This window comes from Macaca fascicularis, chromosome 2, assembly GCF_037993035.2.
Source record: "Macaca fascicularis isolate 582-1 chromosome 2, T2T-MFA8v1.1".
NCBI lineage: Eukaryota > Metazoa > Chordata > Mammalia > Primates > Cercopithecidae > Macaca > Macaca fascicularis.
In genome coordinates, this window is record NC_088376.1 from 23484789 (window position 1) to 23502618 (window position 17830).

A 17830-nucleotide genomic window follows, 5' to 3' on the forward strand; every position below is an offset into this window, starting at 1 on the left:
AGTAGCATAGAAAAATATATCTAGGTTTTCATTTGTATGTATTAAGTTATAATAAATATAAGAAAATCACCATGGGACAGAGAGGTGGAAGAGTGCAATGCGAGACTCAGTAAAGCATGGTCTCTGGAACCAGATGGCTTGGGTTCAGATTCTGATTTCACAGCCTTCCTGCTATGTGACATTGTTATCGAAATTAGGTTTGCTCCTCTGGAAAATGGGGATAACAGAAGTTCCTACTACACTGGGTATTGTGAGGATTCAATGAGTCAATGCTGAAGATGCTTGGCATAAAACATACAGTTGAACCTCGAGCAACATGGGTCAAACTGCAAACATCCACTTATACGTGAATTTTTTTCAGCTTGGATGGAAGACATTGTATATGCAGGTGTGCAGGGCCAATTGTGAGATTTGAGTGCACATAAATTTCGGTATACACAGGAAGTCCTGGAACAAATTCCTCTTGTATATTAAGGGACTCCTGTAGTTCATGCATATACTACTGTGGTCCCCAACCTTTTATTGGGGCCTATAATTTATTCAACTTGATGAATATTATCTATAGGTAATGAAGGGACCCTGAGAACTTGTCATGTAATAGGCAGACATGTATTTCTGAAAAAATCTTTTGGCAGCACTGAAGAGAATAGATTCGATGGAGACGAGAGATTTAATATCTATTTAGGAGAGAAAAGCGAATGACAACGTAATTGTGAACCCAGAGTCTTTTCAAAGTGTGGTTCCTTGACTAGCATTACCTGGAAAGTTATTACAAATGCAAATTCACAGGTCCTTGAATCAAAAACTTTAGAAGGAATACCTAGGAATTTGTGTTTTCACACACCTTCCAAATGCTTCTGATGCTCTGGGACAGGGGTTGGCAAAAATTTTTTGTAAAAGATTGATAGTAAATACTTTAGTCTTTGCAGGCAACATGATCTTTTTTAGAGCACACACACACACACAAAACACCTTGAAAAATAATAGCTGTGGTCATATTCCAAAAAATCATTTACAAAACATTGGCAGACTGGATTTGGGCCTACCAGCCATAGTTTGTGGAGTTTGATGCCTGGGCCCGAGACTAGCAATAAAGAAGGAACAGGGTTGAAGAGTAAACTAAGTTTGGGTATGAGATAGTGAGTCTGAGTTGAACACCTGGTTCTGGAGTTCAAAGGAAACAGCAGGAATGGAAGTAGAGATTCAGAAGACACAGTAAAAGGTGCTTATTAAAATGGCATGTGCAAACAACATTGCCCCAGCAATACACGGAGCCTAAGCAAGGAAGAGAGCCAGGGAGGTATCCAGAGGCCTACCAACACTGGACAGCAAAGGAAGAAAAAACACAAAGGAACAACATTGAACGGCAAAGGAAAATAACGAGGAACCAGGTCGATGAGACAAACACGGTGAAGGATGGATGGTGTGTCTGACATCAGAGGACGACAGAACCTGGACACAAACAGTTCCAGTCCCTGCCGTGTTATACAACGTGAATGCCATCATGCCTGCAATCAGAACATCAGTGACTGTGTGCATGCTCACAGTTCAGTGTATGGGTGAAACAAGTAAGCTCAGTGCAAGTGCAGCAACAGGAGGATAGAGGAGCAAAAGTTAGTGAAACTTGGCTACATTTCTAAGCTTAGGGCAGAAAATCACATTCATGGGCAGAGACAGATTGAAAATACACAAGTTAGGGTTAATGAAGAATTGAGGTTGCTAGGGAATTGAGATAGGGTGGCTCCAAGAGCCTCAGGGAGGGACGGGCCCTGAACAGGAGAAGGCCTGCCTCCATCCTCACACGTGGGCAGGAGGAATGGAAACACAGATACAGATGTTTCTGGGTGGGCAAGAAGTTCAGCTCTTTATTTTCATCATCTCAATTTTATCAGCGAAGTAGGAGGTTATCAAATAAGATTAGAAAAGTGTTAGGCTAATGACAGGAGGAAAGTGAAGATAAAGCAGCATTTCTTAAAAAAAAAAAAAAAAAAAAAAAAAAAAAAAAGCTAAACTTGTTGCTTCATAGAAAATTTCCCCCTCCCCCAGTCAGTGAAAATTAGTGGTGTTCTCTAATTAAATTGGATTTATGAACAGGCCAGGCAAACAAGAAATCTTATTCCCTGTTTTCTGTTTTGGTATTCACTTCTTGATGCTTTCCTTCCCCTAATCCAGGTTACGCTGACTTGATCTTTGACTTCCCACAGAGAAGTGTTCATTTTAACTGGCAGGCAAATGATATTACACTCCAAAGGCCCATCATGCTAAATGACCATTAAACCATTACACTTAAGAACTGCCTCTCAAGATAGAGACTCCAAGTGCTTCACACAGTATCACTGTTTAACTATCAGCATTTTATAGACAGGGAATTGTCATCACCAAGCTCACATGAATTCCTGTGGTTATAAACAAAACATCTGTGGCTGGTTAGCTCGGTTGGTTCATCCATGAAGTTAAATGGCCAAAATCTTGGGTGGAATCCTTGTAAAGCTCTGTTAGTACGGCTCTTTTCACAAGCCATTTGTCTGCAGCCCCAGTTAGATGAGGCATCTCAAAATGGATGCTCCTGATTTGGACAGGGTATGGCTATCACCCCATCAATCAGCCTCCTCTTTCCTTAATCTTCAGCACATGCTCTGTGTTAATGGGGCTATTCTCCTTTCTGGCCATCTCTGCCTCTGTGCCTTTCCCCACGCTATTTCTTCTGCATTATTGTTTCCATCCAATTCCTCCCTGTACTTCAAAGTTTGCCTCAATTCTCACTAAAGCTCCAGTATTTCTCTCAGCTGACTCCAGCCTCTGTGAGTCTATATAACTGAATGGCCAGCTTCGGAATCCATACTCTATAAATTCAGTTGGTTATTTAGTTTAACTCTAGGCTGCCCAAGGGCAGGTACCAGAGATATAATATAGCATAATATAAAGAGAATATCTTATTTCTACTTTAGGTTTAGTAGAGTAGCCCACACCCCTATACATTGGGCATACATTCCAAGACCCCCAGTGGATACTTGAAACTGTAGATATATAAACCCTATATATGCTTTTTTTTTTTTTAACCTATAATTGAAATAACTGCTAAGTGACTACCAGACACGTAGAATACACAGCATGGATACGGTAGACAAAGGAAGATTCACATCCCAGGTGGGATAAAGCAGGATAGCCAGAGATTTTATTGTTATACTAAGAATGGCAGGCAATTGGAAACCTATGAATTATTTCTAGGATTTCCTATTTTATATTTTCAGACCAGTTAACCATGGGCAACCAGAACCGTGGAAACCTAAAACATGAATAAGGAGGCACTACTGTACTTCCTCACTAGGTAATCTTGGAAAATTCACCTACCTCTTTGGACATTCGTTTCCTCGTTTGAAGATGAAAAGTCATATAACTCACTACCTTATACTTTTTAATCACTACAGCCTTTAATAGGACTCAAACTTGATGATTGATGAATCAAAATTCTATGAGTATAAATCTATAACAAGAGTGAAAAACCAAACCCACACCTGATGGCAATGTGGGTCAGCAGCAACAGTTCTTTCCTTCATTTTTCATATTTCCAGCCATACCATGTAAAGTTGTGAAGAGCAGCGTGTCTTATACACAGGTAGTAGTGCTACTGTTGGAATGTTAGCTTACAGATTTTAAAAGGTGGTCATTTGATAACCATCTTTAGGCTGCAACTTCGACGGTGCAGTTACAGTGAGAAGCTTATGCCTGGTCAGCAGGACAACTGATCCACTTACATAGAAGGAATTATATATACCTTGTCCATGGTTTACTGCTCTATCAGTGGTTCTTAAACTGTGGTCCAGGGAGCCCTGGTGGCCCCTGCAGGGCATCCAAGAAGTCAAAAACTACTTTGCTAGTAACATTAAAATGTCACTTGTCTTTTTCATGCTCATCCTTTCATCGGTTACAGTACAGTTTTCCAGAGGATACATGATGTGTGATATCACTACAGTTTGAATGAAGAAGCAGATACATGAACCCAACTATCTATAAAGCCAGACACTAGAAAGACCTACAAAACTGTGGGGGAAAATTGCCACGCTTCTCACTCACTTTTTTGCTTCAGGAAATTATATATATATATATATATATACACACACACACATAATTTATATATTTTATATATATATATCAATAGGCATAACTATATACATAGATCTTTGAGGTCCTTCATTTTTTTCTAGAAATATGAAAGTGTTATAAGACATTTGTGAACTGCCTCTTTGTATTAATGAAGGCATAAAATAAACACAGTTGTCCTTTGATACCATAAAGGACTGGTTCAGGGCTCCCTGAAGATACCAAAATTCATGATGCTAAGCCTCTTTATAAAATGACATAGTATTTGCATATAATCTATGTACATTTCCCCATATACTTTAAATCAACTCTAGATTACTTACACCTAATACAATGTGAATGCCATGTAAATAGTAGTTATACTATATTATTTAGGGAATAATGACCGGAAAAGCCTATACACATTCAGCATAGATATCGCCCACCTCCACCAAATGCTTTCCATTTGTAGTGGTTGAATTCACAGGTGAAAACTCTCAGTGGTCAACTATATACGCCAAATGTAAGGCATATATCCCTTAATGATGGGGATACATTCTGAGAAATGCATGAATAGGTGATTTTGTCATTTTGTGAGTTTCACAAAATATACAAACCTAGGCTACATGGTAGTCTATTGCTCCTAGCAAACAAACCTGAGTAGCATGCCACTGTACTAAATAGGCAATTACTAGTACTTAGAGTAAGCACTTGTGTATTTAAACATAAAAATGGGACAGTAAAAACACCATGTTGTCTTGTGGGACCACTAGCATATATTTGGTTCATCATTGGCCAAAACATCAATAGGCAGAGCATGACTATATAAGCTGAACTCTGAATTATTGCTAAGACACAGACAAAAAATACATTAATGGATGACTGTCGTTTGTTGATATCCAGAACACAGGATTTTCTCCAAAGGATGGCAGTAAGGTCCACACACTCCAATCTCCTCTGCTTTCAAATCCAGCCCCACCAAACCCTCCTGACTACTGGCTGGCTGGAACAGGAGTGAGGAGAGAGCCATGTTCATGTTATTACCTCTCCTCCAAGAGAGGAGTTCAGGATAGTCCCTCCTACATATACCCCTTGTGATACCATGGATATTAGTTTGCTATAACAAAATGGAATCAATTGGGTGGCTTGACAGAAATTTCTCTCAATTCTGGAGGCTGGAAGTCCAGGATCAAGATGTCAACAGGTTTGATTTCTCCCGCGACCCTTCTCTTTGGTTAATAGATGGTTTTCTTCTCACGTGGCCTTTTTTTGTGTGCTCACACATCACTGGTGTCTTCTTATAAGGATATAGTCATACTGGATTAGGGCCCACCCATATGACTTCATTTAACCTTAGTTTTGTTTTGTTGTTTTTGAGATGGAGTCTCACTGTCACCCAGGCTGGAGTGCAGTGGCACGATCTCAGCTCACTGCAACCTCCACCTCCTGGGTTCAAGCAATTCTCCTGCATCAGCCTCCCGAGTATCTGGGACTACAGGCACCTGCCACCATGCCTGGCTAATTCTTGTATTTTTAGTAGACAGGAGATTTCACAATTTTGGTCAGGCTGGTCTAAAACTCCTGACCTCAGGCAATTCACCCACCTTGGCCTCCTAAAGTGCTGGGATTACTGGCATGAACCACCACGCCCAGCTTAGTGATCTATTTAAAAATCCTTCTTTCAAATACAGTTACATACTGGGGCACTGGAGGTTGGGAATTCAATATATGAATTTGGAGGTAACAAAACAACCCACATAAGAAATTCACATTCTTCCATTTGTTTATTTCTTTTAGAGACAGAATCTCACTCTGTCGCCCAGGCTGGAGTGCAGTGGTGTGATTTCAGCTCACTGCAACCTCCACCTCCTGGGTTCACACCATTCTCCTGCCTCAGCCTCCTGAGTAGCTGGGACTACAGGCACCCACCACCACGCCTGGCTAATTTTTTTTTTTTTTTTGTATTTTTAGTAGAGACGGGGTTTCACCGTTTAGCCAGGATGGTCTCGATCTCCTGACCTCAGGATCCTCCCACCTCGGCCTCCCAAAGTGCTGGGATTACAGGCGTGAGCCACCGTGTCCAGCCTCCATTTGGTTATTTCTAAAGGTTTATATAGCTCACTATGTCAACTACACTACCTACCTTTCTAAGTCATTAGTATACAAGAAGCCCCTTGAGTTCATATAGTTCAAGTTCCTCTTTTTAGAAAGTGACTCAGATAAGCTACTTCACCTCTCTTTAATGTCACACAGCACATTATCAGCTGACCTTTTTAAATAGTCTTAATTTCAACATACTTAGGGGGTATCCTATTTAGAAAAAGCTTGCAATGATTTAGAAGAAATTTAAAGACTGCATGCAATGCTCTCTTCTGTAAAGGATTTTCTTCTTCAATCATCATGCCTCAACTTAAGTATTTGTGTGTAAAGAGTAAGAGAGTGGGGCAGTGGATGGATTTGTTTTCTATACTAGAATTTGCCTACACTGAGGAATAGCTATGGTCAAACGACCCTTGCCATGTGTTTGAAAGGAACTCCTTTAATCACAGAGAAGCAATAAAATCAGAATGTAAAGAAATCTTCTGCCAAATGACCTGTTGAAAAGCAGCAACCAAGTTGACAACTCTCTCATGTCCTGCTAACTGACTAAAGAACTAAAAGAAGGCTGAGAGAAGGTGAGAGGTTGGGAGGTTACTGGCTGGGAAGGTAGAATGTCCTGAATGCAAAAGGTTTATTCCTAGAACAATCAGAGTCAACACCCAAGATGCGCCAGGTGACTTCAATATTTGGCACTGCTCCCCTTTTCCACAATGGGCAGCTAAAGATATGATGCCTACCCCCAAGAGGCACTAACCCCTCTGACATAGGCCTCGTTCATTTTGGGAAATGATTAGTTTAACATGAACATAATACAAGATCCTTGCAGCACCAGGGAGTACAAACTAAGTGGAGGTTCACAGAACTTGTTTTATTGATCTAGAGGTAGGTCAGCAAACTACAAACTGTAGACTGAATCCATCCTTCCACCCATTTTTTTGTTTTTATTCCCAACCTTTGAGCTGGAAAAGAAATAGCAAGGAAAATATATTTCACAACATAGGAGAATAATATAGAATTTAAATTTCAGTGTCTGCAAATAAAGTTTTATTGAAACATAACATACTCCTTTGCATCTTATCTAGGGCTGCTTTATTGTTCAATGGCAGAATTGAGTCATGTGACAGAGACCACATGGCCACAAAAAGCCTACAATATTTACTGTCTGGTCCTTTACCAAAAAGGTTTGCAGACACATGATGTAAACTTCCAAGTCCCCAAAGTGTATAAACCTTACATTTCAGATTTTAATATCTGCATATTTTATCCTGGAAAATCTTAATGACTAAGCAAAGCATACTGATTATATTGGTTGAGTCTGGGATCTTGTGGAACATACTAAACCAGAAAGATTACCACATTTAAATCACCAGAATACAGAGGTTTGAGACCAAAATCTTCTAAAGCAAGAGCTGCTTTAGAAGAGTCTGTTTAACTTCCAGGTGAGTACAATAACATGGCACCTGAAAGCATTCTAATGCTTAATTATTACACCTACATGAGAGTTGTACTAAAAACTCAGTTCACATTTCATCACATGGCTCTAAAACGAAGTTCCACCCCCTAAATCCATTCCCAATTTCTCGGTCACAACTTTCTCCTCCACCTCAAACAAAAGCAAAACTCTCAAGCTCCCAGAACCACCTTGTTTCAAGAGACATTGCAACAGAGGAAGACATCAGCTCAATTCTTTTTTTTTCTCATCTCTTCCTGGCAAGAAACTGTTGCCTTGAGTTGAACTGATTAACTGGAATAAGCATTCTAAAAACCAGATAGGGCTGATTACAAAGGGAATTACTGACCATAGCTTCTAATAAGAATATTAGGGAAGTTTTTTCCGTTTGTTTTTTGAGAGAGTCTTGCTCTGCCACTCAGGCTGAAGTGCAGTGGCACAATCTCAGCTCACTACAACCTCTACTTCCCCAGTTCAAGCAATTCTCCTGCCTCAACCTCCCGAGTAGCTGGGACTACAGGTGAGTGCCACCATGCCCATCTAATTTTTGTATTTTTAATAGGGACGGAGCTACACCATGTTGGCCAGGCTGGTCTTGAACTCCTGACCTCAAATGATCCACCCACCTTGGCCTCCCAAAGAGCATAAGGGAACTTAAAAGGACTAAACCTGAACGTACCTCCTCGCTGCAGATTGTGAGAACAATTCTCCAGATGAGCAGGACTGGTGACTGTCTTTTTATGATGATGTTCAGGATTCTGTAAAAACAACGGTCTTCATTCAGCAGTCTTAAACATCATAATGCAGAAAAAGAAATTAAACTAGATTAGATTATTCAAAATCTTTGCCTGCTTCTTCACAATACCTCCTTTCCATGATGTGACATAGTTAACCGTCTTGAAATGAGGAGACTACCAAGTTCTTTTGCTAAATCTTAATCCAAACTGGAATTTCTTCACTGAAGCTGTACCCTTTCACAAGGGGGGACTCACATCATAGGGTACAGCCATCTTGGTTCAGTGCTTCATATTAACTGGGCTCAGGGATGGGCTCATGTGCTTTAAATGCAAAAGAATTCACACAGGTGGCAATCGTTAATTATAGTGCACATCCCACGAGCATGGACTTTTGACCCAATAGCAAATTAAAAGTAGATTGGATAGAAGTTCTGCTATAATCCAGGCCCATGAAGATTTATAAGAAGAAGAAGAAAAACAAAAAAACGTGTAAACTTCTTGGTTTCATCACTTTTTACATAATAAAATAAGTTCTAGGGTCTACTGAGAGATACCTCTAATTACTACCTCAGCAATTTTAGGGAAATATGACAATAGTTTCTAATCCTAACATTTTTTTAAGAAAACGAAGTCTTAGGTTCTAAATTGTCTTTTATTCAAAGAATATAATTTAGTTTTCTTAATTTCCTCCGGCTAGGGAAACCAAATAACTTGCCTTAGAGATCCTCTTTGATTAAAGTTTAACCATCACAACAAAATATTCCTTTTTGGCAGGGGGGGAGCGGGGAGACAGCAATTTGCTGCTCTGTTGCTCAAGCTGGAGTACAGTAGAATAACAGCTCACTGTGACTTCAAACTCCTGGGTTCAGGCTGTCCTTCCATCTCAGCCTCCCAAGTAGCTGGAACCACAAGCACACGCCACCACTCCAAGCTATTTTTCATTTTGTTTTGTTTTTTTGTAGAGACAGGGGTCTCGCTATGTTTCCCAGCCTGGTCTTGAACTCCTGTGCTCAATGATCCACCCGCCTTGGTCTCCTAAAGTGCTGGGATTACAGGTGTGAGCTACTGCACTGAAATCTAAACATCATTAGTTAAAGAGGAGTAACTAGTGTTGGTAGAATTTACAAGTAAAAATACAGGATGCTGAGTTAAATTTGAATTTCAGGTAAACAGCAAATACATCTTTAGTATATGTGTATATACCATGTAATATTTGAGACATATTTGTATTGGGGACCTAATCATGCTAAAAAATATATTTGTTGTGTATCAAAAAATCAAATTTAGCTAGGCATTCTGAATTTTATCTGACAACCCTAGAAACATCTTTAATTCAAAATGTTTCTGGGTGAACGAGCAGCGGGGGAAAAGTTTAGTGAGTGTGTTGTGCCTAATCTTGGAAGGTAGAAATTCTTAAAAACTTTGGAACAGACTCCAGTACTGTTAGGACTCTCAGTTCTCCTACCTGAGGAATGAGGGGTGTGAAGTATAAATGTTGCATGGGCCTGTAAGGAGAAATTTTAAAAAGAATGAAAGTCCAGTTTGGTATAAATAGCAACATGCTTGATTTTTTTTAACTTCTTTAGATTGCTTGTATATGAATCTTACTCATGAGCGTAATTAATTTATTAGTGAACTAAATGAATAAAAACTGTTTGGATGCTTTCAGCTCCAGTCATGGACCACAACATGAATGATCAGGTGTAGCTTAGCAACTCAATAATGAGAAGGCATTTTCTTTTCAGCTTTGGTGCATTTTCTCTACCAAATAAATCAATTTAAAGCTCATCTTGACACTCCTCCATCCCCCGCCCCCATCATTTCAATGTGAAAAGAGAAGACAGATTCAAGCAACTTAATCCAATTGCTTTTTCGAGATACAGACTCCTTAAGTATTGCCTCAGACTATGTCTGACCTCTTGAACTCACAGAGGGGAAATTAAGGCAGAAAAATCTAGCAGTTCAAATTGTTGTAGCTTCAAGACCTGATAAGATTTAATCTTTTTGGTTCCCTAAGGCAAATAAGGTTGAGCAAAATAACCAGAGAGTAACATGTTGAAGAATGGTTTAAGGACTGAAAATGGCCCCAAACACCGAGCATTTAGGAGGGTAGAAGCTACAGAAGTTCAAGGTTATTTAGTTACCAAAGCATAACGACATAAGTCAACGAATCGGGAGAGAGGTGTTGAGTGCAAAGCAAAAGAAAACTTAAATACTTAGGTACAGTATAAGGAATCTTTTGCCTTGGATAACTTTAATTTCAAGGTAATTATGGTGGACATAATACCATATCTACCTCAGAGTTACTTTTATGCAGTGGGTCAGGACATGCTTCTAGTTCTTAATACTATTGATTGGCTTCCTCTAAGGAGTCCCCTGAATATTCAATCCAGGAAGCCTCGGACTAAGTGACAAAACTCTCACTATAATCCCCAAGCATGCCATGGTAGGTCTAAAACCTGGCTCATTTTGGGGAAGGTCTTAGAGTCTCATGAATGAATTTTTATCCTGGAAAATTCCACTGCTAGGGCATTGCAAATAATTTAAAAGGGATCATGGTACATTTATATGAGAAGAATGAAGATCCTCAAAATATTGTATATATTCAAGAGTCACCCAGGAAAACTTGTTGTAAATGCAGATTTCCAGTCTCCATCTGGAAGACTGAGACAGAATCTGCTGTGGTAGGTCTTGACTTTTCCGTTCAAATTTTTTTAAACAATCCATATAACATGTTTTGATTATGTCTTATGATCAATGTAATGTGCTAAGTGCTGGAAGTTTAGAATTTAAATATGTACATATTCCCTCTCAAAAGTGTATTATTTGATCATGTTTATTTCTCAGAGAAGGCCTATAGGGAACAGGTATACAAAAGAAAGCTGCGGTCCAAAAAGATACAGCATATACTAAAAGACACATAGCCGGTACATACAGAAGTCAAGTCTGCAACGAGGTAAGTTAATTAATTCATTATTTTTCATCTGTTTTCCAACTATTTTCCTGCCACGCCTGTCTACTGTGTTGCTGTGGCCTACTCACTGCCCTCTGAACCCACCAGACATACACTTGCCCCAGGACCTTTGCTGTTTTTCCTTCTCTCTGCCCAAAGTATTCTTCCCGTTATCTGACTTACTTCATTTCCTTCTGTCTCAAATCAAGTGTCACCTTCTCAGTGAGACCTTCTATGACCACATTATTTAAAATTACAGCCTTCCCACAGAGCACCCTGACCTTCTTTCCTATCTTCCCAGTCCTTCATGAAATGTGAAATTTAATGGATAAAGTGAAGACACTCCATCTTACAAATCTGACGTGTAGCATACTCATCACTTGGAGTGATTTACTTATATGTATACATCTAACAGTTTCTTGCCTGTGTCTGCTAGGATAGTAATTCTCAAACCTTAGCAGCATCAGAATTATCAGAAGTGCTTTTGAAAACACAGATTCCTCCTTCCCAGTCCCAGAGATTAGATTGAGGTCGTGCTAGTGGTGCCAGTCAGCAGATCATTTTGAGCAGTCTTGCCATAAGGCACTAGTTCTCATCTAGGGATGATTTTGCTCCCAGGGAACATTTCATACTATTCAGAGACATTTTTTATTGGTACAGCTGGAGTGGGGGAGCCACCTGGCGTCTTGAGAGTAGGGGGCTAGGAATGCTACTAAATATCCTATAATACACAGGACAGTAGTGAGGGAGTTGAGTAAACCTGTCCTAGATGAATGCTTCTTAAATGCTACTATGCATCAAGAAGAGGAGGGCTTATTAAAAGTCATATTATCAGATTGCACCTCCAGAGTTTCCGATTTGTTAGGTGGGTTCAGTGTGGAGCCTGAAAATTTACATTACTACTAAGTACCCAGGTGAAGGAAATGCTATTGGTCCAGGGCCAACACTTGGAAAACAATTGCAGAAGGAAAGCTCCACAAAGCAGGAATCATGGTCTCTTTATTCCTTCCCCCAGCAATAGAATATGGTACAGTATAGTCACTCAACTTTCTAATTGTTTAATAACAGCACCACTATGCCATGCACTCACGTGATGATTCTGACACCAAGGATTCTGGGATCACACATTGAGAAACAAGAGTTGTTGTTTGGGCAGCAAATTTCAGATGCCTTCTATTCCTATTGACCCCTCAGCTCATTTACTACCAACCAAAGAAGTCTAAGGAGAGTTTGCGTGTTTGCCCCAGCAGGCCTAACAATCTGCCTGAGGGCAATGCTCAAATTACATCCCCACAGTAAGCTCTGTACAAAAGAAACAAACTGTCAAATGCAAGTCTCTGCAGTCTCTGTTTATGATGAAACTACAAGACCCTACAACCACCTGTCACACAATTCCCATTTTCAAAAAGGCCAGAGAATCTATTCACATATACAGACACACACACACTTAGTTCTCCAATCTGATCCTTGAGTGAGGTCTCTAGCATTGTAACATAATTGGGAATCGGTGTGTCTTGAATGTACTTGCGCTTCCATAACCACATCTCTGGCAGCTGTCCACTTTAAGATGGTATCTTCCAGGTGCTGCCAATTAACTCTCCTTACATCATTTTCTGGGGGAATATTAAATTCAGTTCCTTTTATCCTGTGCCCAAAGCCAACAATGAAGTAGTTGATCTCCATAATTCAAACATGTCTGATATCTTAGATTCAATGGCCCTGTTTAAGACAGGCATTTAATGAAGAACTGGTGAATGAGAAGTTTAATGGCTAGAGTGAAGACACTCCATCTTATAAATCTCTTTTTACTCATGTGGAATCATCAGCCAGTGTTATTGATTTGCATTTACTGATTGGACTTTCTACTGTGTTCAGATGTCAGTATCCTCTGCTGGTGCCTGCAGGCTATTAGTTTCAGGGTAAAGCTTGCTGTTCTGAAAACCAACTTCTTCTCTACTGAACTGAAAAAGCTGAAGCGTTCACAATGGCTCAGAGAACCCAACACATTTTAGAAAGCCGTAAAAAGTACTTCACTAGTTGTCTTTATTTTACAACAGTGAGAATTGACACAGAAATAATCAAAATCTATAAAAGACAGTTCTATTATTATTATTATTATTATTATTATTATTATTTTGAGACAGAGTCTCGCTTTTTCACCCGGGCTGGAGTGCAGTGGCATGATCTCGGCTCACTGCAAGCTCTGCCTCCCAGGTTCACACCATTCTCTGGCCTCAGCTTCCTGAGTAGCTGGGACTACAGGTGCCTGCCACCATGCCCGGCTAATTTTATTTATTTTATTTATTTATTTATTTATTTTTTTAGTAAAGACGGGATTTCACTGTGTTAGCCAGGATGGTCTCGATCCCCCGACCTTGTGATCCACCTGTCTCGGCCTCCCAAAGTGCTGGGATTACAGGTGTGAGCCACCGTGCCCGGCCAGTTCATTATTTTAAAAGCAGCATTATTGCGATATAGTTTATATATCATACAATTCACTGTATAAATGTACAGTTCAAAGGTTTTTAGTAAATTTAGAGTTGTGCAGCTATCACCACTAACTTTAGAACATTTCCATCATCCCCACAACCCCCCAAAAAGTAACCCGGGGCCAATTTGTAGTTACCCACCACCAGCCCCAAACACTAATTTACTTTCTGTATCTGTAGATTTGCCTTTTTTGAGAATTCCATATAAATGGAATCATACTATATGTTGTCATTTGTGTCTGGATACTTTCACTTAGCAAGATGGTTTTTAAGGATCATCTATGTTGTAGCACATATCAGTACTTCATTCCTTTTTGTTGCAAAACAATTAATTGTATAGATACATCACAGTTTGTTTATCCTCCAGTTGGTGGACATTTGTTTCATTTAGTTGGGCTATTATGAATAATGCTGCCATAAATATTTATGTACAAGCCTTTATGTGGACATATTTTCATTTTCCTTGGGTAGATTCCTAGAAGTAGATATCCTGGGTCATAAAGTAAGTCTATGTTTAACTTTTTTTAAATGCCAAACTGTTTTCCAAAGTGGCCGTATCATTTTGTAATCCCACCAGCAATGCATGAGGGTTCCAGTGATTCCACGGTCACTGAACCTCCAGAGTTTCCAATTTGTTAGATGGGTTCAGTGCGGAGCCATAGTCTCTCAAATATTTGTTATTGTCTATTGTTTTTAGCCACATACGGTTCACTCTTAATGTTGAAATGTGTGAAACAGTGCTTTCAGATTTGTCCCACAAATATAAAAATACATCCAACGTGTATTGAGGGCCTGCTTTATGTAATGTCTTTTAAATATAGTACCGTTAACCCATCACTAACAAAATGAGATATCATCTTTAGTTTATAAACAAAACAATTAGGTTCAGAAAACTTAATTTCCTCATGGAATTCCAGCAACCAGGTTGCAAAATCTGAATTCAATGCCACAAAACGTGAATGCAAGAGTTATTTATGCAAACGTCAAGAAATATTTGAAATACAAGCATGGGCTTCCGTTTACTACTCATGGCCAAGATATTTCTACTAATGTCATTAAAAAGAGGAATAAACACTAAATTTAGTTCTTTGCAATGATTACAGATTTTCCTTTGAAGAAACTATACTGAAATTCTAATGAACAATTTCACCTCAGAATTTTCTCTTAACATGTCAAATCCCAAAGCTATAGTTTTGACTCAGGATTTAACCAGCAAGATATTTATGACAATCAAAACTCAAATGAAACATCCTTCATAGCAATGAAAATGCTGAATGGTTTTTATTAACTCTACTAAATCATTTGCTACCATCAAAAGATGTAAATTCTGACAACTGCTGTTCATGTTTGAGTGCTTAAAAAACATTTATTGCCAGTTTCTGGAGTCCCGCCTGTGATTGAAGAGTATTGATATTTCATCTAGCATGTATTCCATTATAGATAGGCTGTTGGCAGAATGGCGGCCAAAGTCACTGGATGGAACTGCTTCAGCTGAAAACCTTTAACTTATCACCAAATCAGACCACAACTTCCTTTTTTTTTTTTTTTTTTTTTGAGAGAGTCTCGCTCTGTCGCCCAGGCTGGAGTGCAGTGGCACGATCTTGGCTCACTGCAAGCTCCACCCCCTGGGTTCACGCCATTCTCCTGCCTCAGTCTCCCGAGTAACTGTGACTACAGGCGCCCACCACCTCGCCCAGCTAATTTTTTGTATTTTTAGCAGAGACGGGGTTTCACCGTGTTAACCAGGATGGTCTCGATCCCCTGACCTCGTGATCCGCCCGTCTCGGCCTCCCAAAGTGTTGGGATTACAGGCGTGAGCCACTGCGCCCAGCCACCTTTTGTATTTTGTAGAGGCAGAGTCTCATCATGTTGTCCAGGCTGGTTTCAAACTCCTGAGCTCAAGCAATTCTCCCTTTCCCAAAGTGCTGGGATTACAGGCATGAGCCACCACAGCAGGCCTGGCCACAACCTCTTAACCTACCCATGCCCTCTCCTGCCTCCAATATGACTTCATCTGATCTACCCTTTGTCATTTAAACGGCCAACCTGCTTTCTCAAAGCTAATCCTTCCCTGCCTTGGAGATAATCTAAACACTGGCTTGAAATGATCAACATTTCAGAAAGGATAACTTCATTCCCTTGGGATTCATTATTTGACCTGTTTGACACAGAAGGTTTGCTAATGAGAACTTGCTTCCCTGTTTTGTTTCAGAATATCTGCTGATGTAGTTCCTTGCTCCTCAAAGTATGGCCCACAGACTGGCAGCATCAGCATCCTCTGCAAGCTTGTTAAAAATGCAGAATTTCAGGCCTCATCCTTGACCTACTGATCAGAATCTGCATTTGAACAGTCTCCTCAGGTGATTCCTATGTGCTAGGTTATTAACTTCAGCACAGGCTCTTGGGTCTAACCCACAGACCCAGAACCTCACATTACCCAGTTGAAAATCTGCCCCTATCATAGGAGTGATAATAATAACATTTATCATTCAGAAAGCACTTCCTTCTCTTCTGTCTGCATAGGTTTCTTCCCTCTGCCCCCAAACATGCTAAAGTCACTCCCTATTAAAAAACAAAATCTCTGGTCTCTGTTATCCCTTTGAGGAAGAGTGCAATATTGTTCACATTTATCTACTTCCTCTCCTTGTGGGAGTATCTAACATCCCCATCCTGTTGAGTCCAGAATTGCCCATATGACTTGCTTTGGCCAATGAAATGTAAGCAAAAGTGATACGTGTCATTTCCAAGCCGGAAACATTTCAGGCTTTGCAGACCGTAGGAACTCTCTCACAACTACTCAACTCTACCGTGGTAGTGTGAAAGCAGCCTTAGGGACTACATGAGTAAGTGGGTGACTGTTGCTATGGTCTGGAAATTCATGTGGTGGAAACTTAACCCCCAATGCAACTGTGTTGGGAAGTGGAGACTTTGGGGATGTGTTTAGGTCATGAGTGGATTAATGCTGCTATAAAAAGGGCTTGCAGGAGTGGATCCACTCTCTTGCCCTTCAGCCTTCTTCCAGGTAAGGACACAAAAAGGAGGCCTTCAGCAGATGCCATCATCTTGATCTTGAACTTCCCAGCCTTCAGAACTGCGAGAAATGTCTGCGCTTTATAAATGACTCAGTCTCCACTATTAATTGTTATACCAGCACAAAACAAAGACAACTGTGCTCCAGTAAAATTTTCTGAGTCCAAGTTTCAAAACTGAGAAGTTATTCGTAGCTCATCTACCACCCTAACTCCATCTGCACTAAGCCAAGTATCAAATGCAAAACCACAGAAATTCCACCTGCAGGGGTATTTGACATCTTTTAGCTCATTCCCATAATGGATGCTGAATGGGTAAACAGCTATGTGATAAAGCAAGGATAGTAAAATGTTAATTGTAGATATAGACAATGGGTATATAGATATCCCCTGTAAAATTATTTTAACCTATTTGAACATTTTTACAATGTTGAGGGGAAAATTATCAAAGCTAAAGTGTGTAAGTCCTGGGACATAATCAACTGACTTATGAAGTATAATTTCACTTGCTAAACATCTCATGGAAATTTAGCAGGCAGGATGTGAAAAATAAGGTCTGAGATACCAGCTCAAGTACCTCCATGGTCATTAATAAATACTTTTTGAGCTCCTACTATATGTTAGGCATTGACACCTTGGTAAAGAAGATAGATGTAGAGTTTAACGGTAGACAAATGCTGACCACTCCCAATTAAACAACTCTATTGACCAAACCTTGGTGGGTTTGAAATTCTCTAACACCTATTGTTCCATCCATTAGGAACTTAATGTTTATTATGTTGTACTTGAGCCTTTCTCTGAGAGATTGCAAGCTCCTAAAACTCAAAGATCTGTCCCCTGACCTTAGTGCCTTGCATGTCATATCCACAAAGGCTGCTGCCATGCTCATTCATAAAGGAACGGCTTTGATGAACAATATGTGAAGGTGTGGCTAAGGTGATGCTATGCCTGCATTTATGTAGGAGGCAGACCTCTGTCAACATGATCCAGCA

At 39.9% G+C, this 17830-nt stretch overlaps 1 protein-coding gene across 2 annotated transcripts in view; it reads right to left on the bottom strand.

Annotated features, from left to right (window-relative positions):
* The window catches only part of RARB (retinoic acid receptor beta), a 771619-nt gene that overhangs the window by 732588 nt on the left and 21201 nt on the right, over positions 1–17830 (bottom strand). Inside the window, exons 1-2 of one of the 2 annotated variants that reach the window (XM_005545628.4) lie at positions 8496–8665; positions 8310–8388 (exon numbers count right to left, since the gene is read on the bottom strand). The gene's annotated coding sequence lies outside the window, so the exon portion shown is untranslated. Of the gene's footprint in view, positions 1–8309; positions 8389–8495; positions 8666–17830 lie in introns of those variants that run through there. The other variant, XM_015445023.3, reaches the window with a different exon arrangement.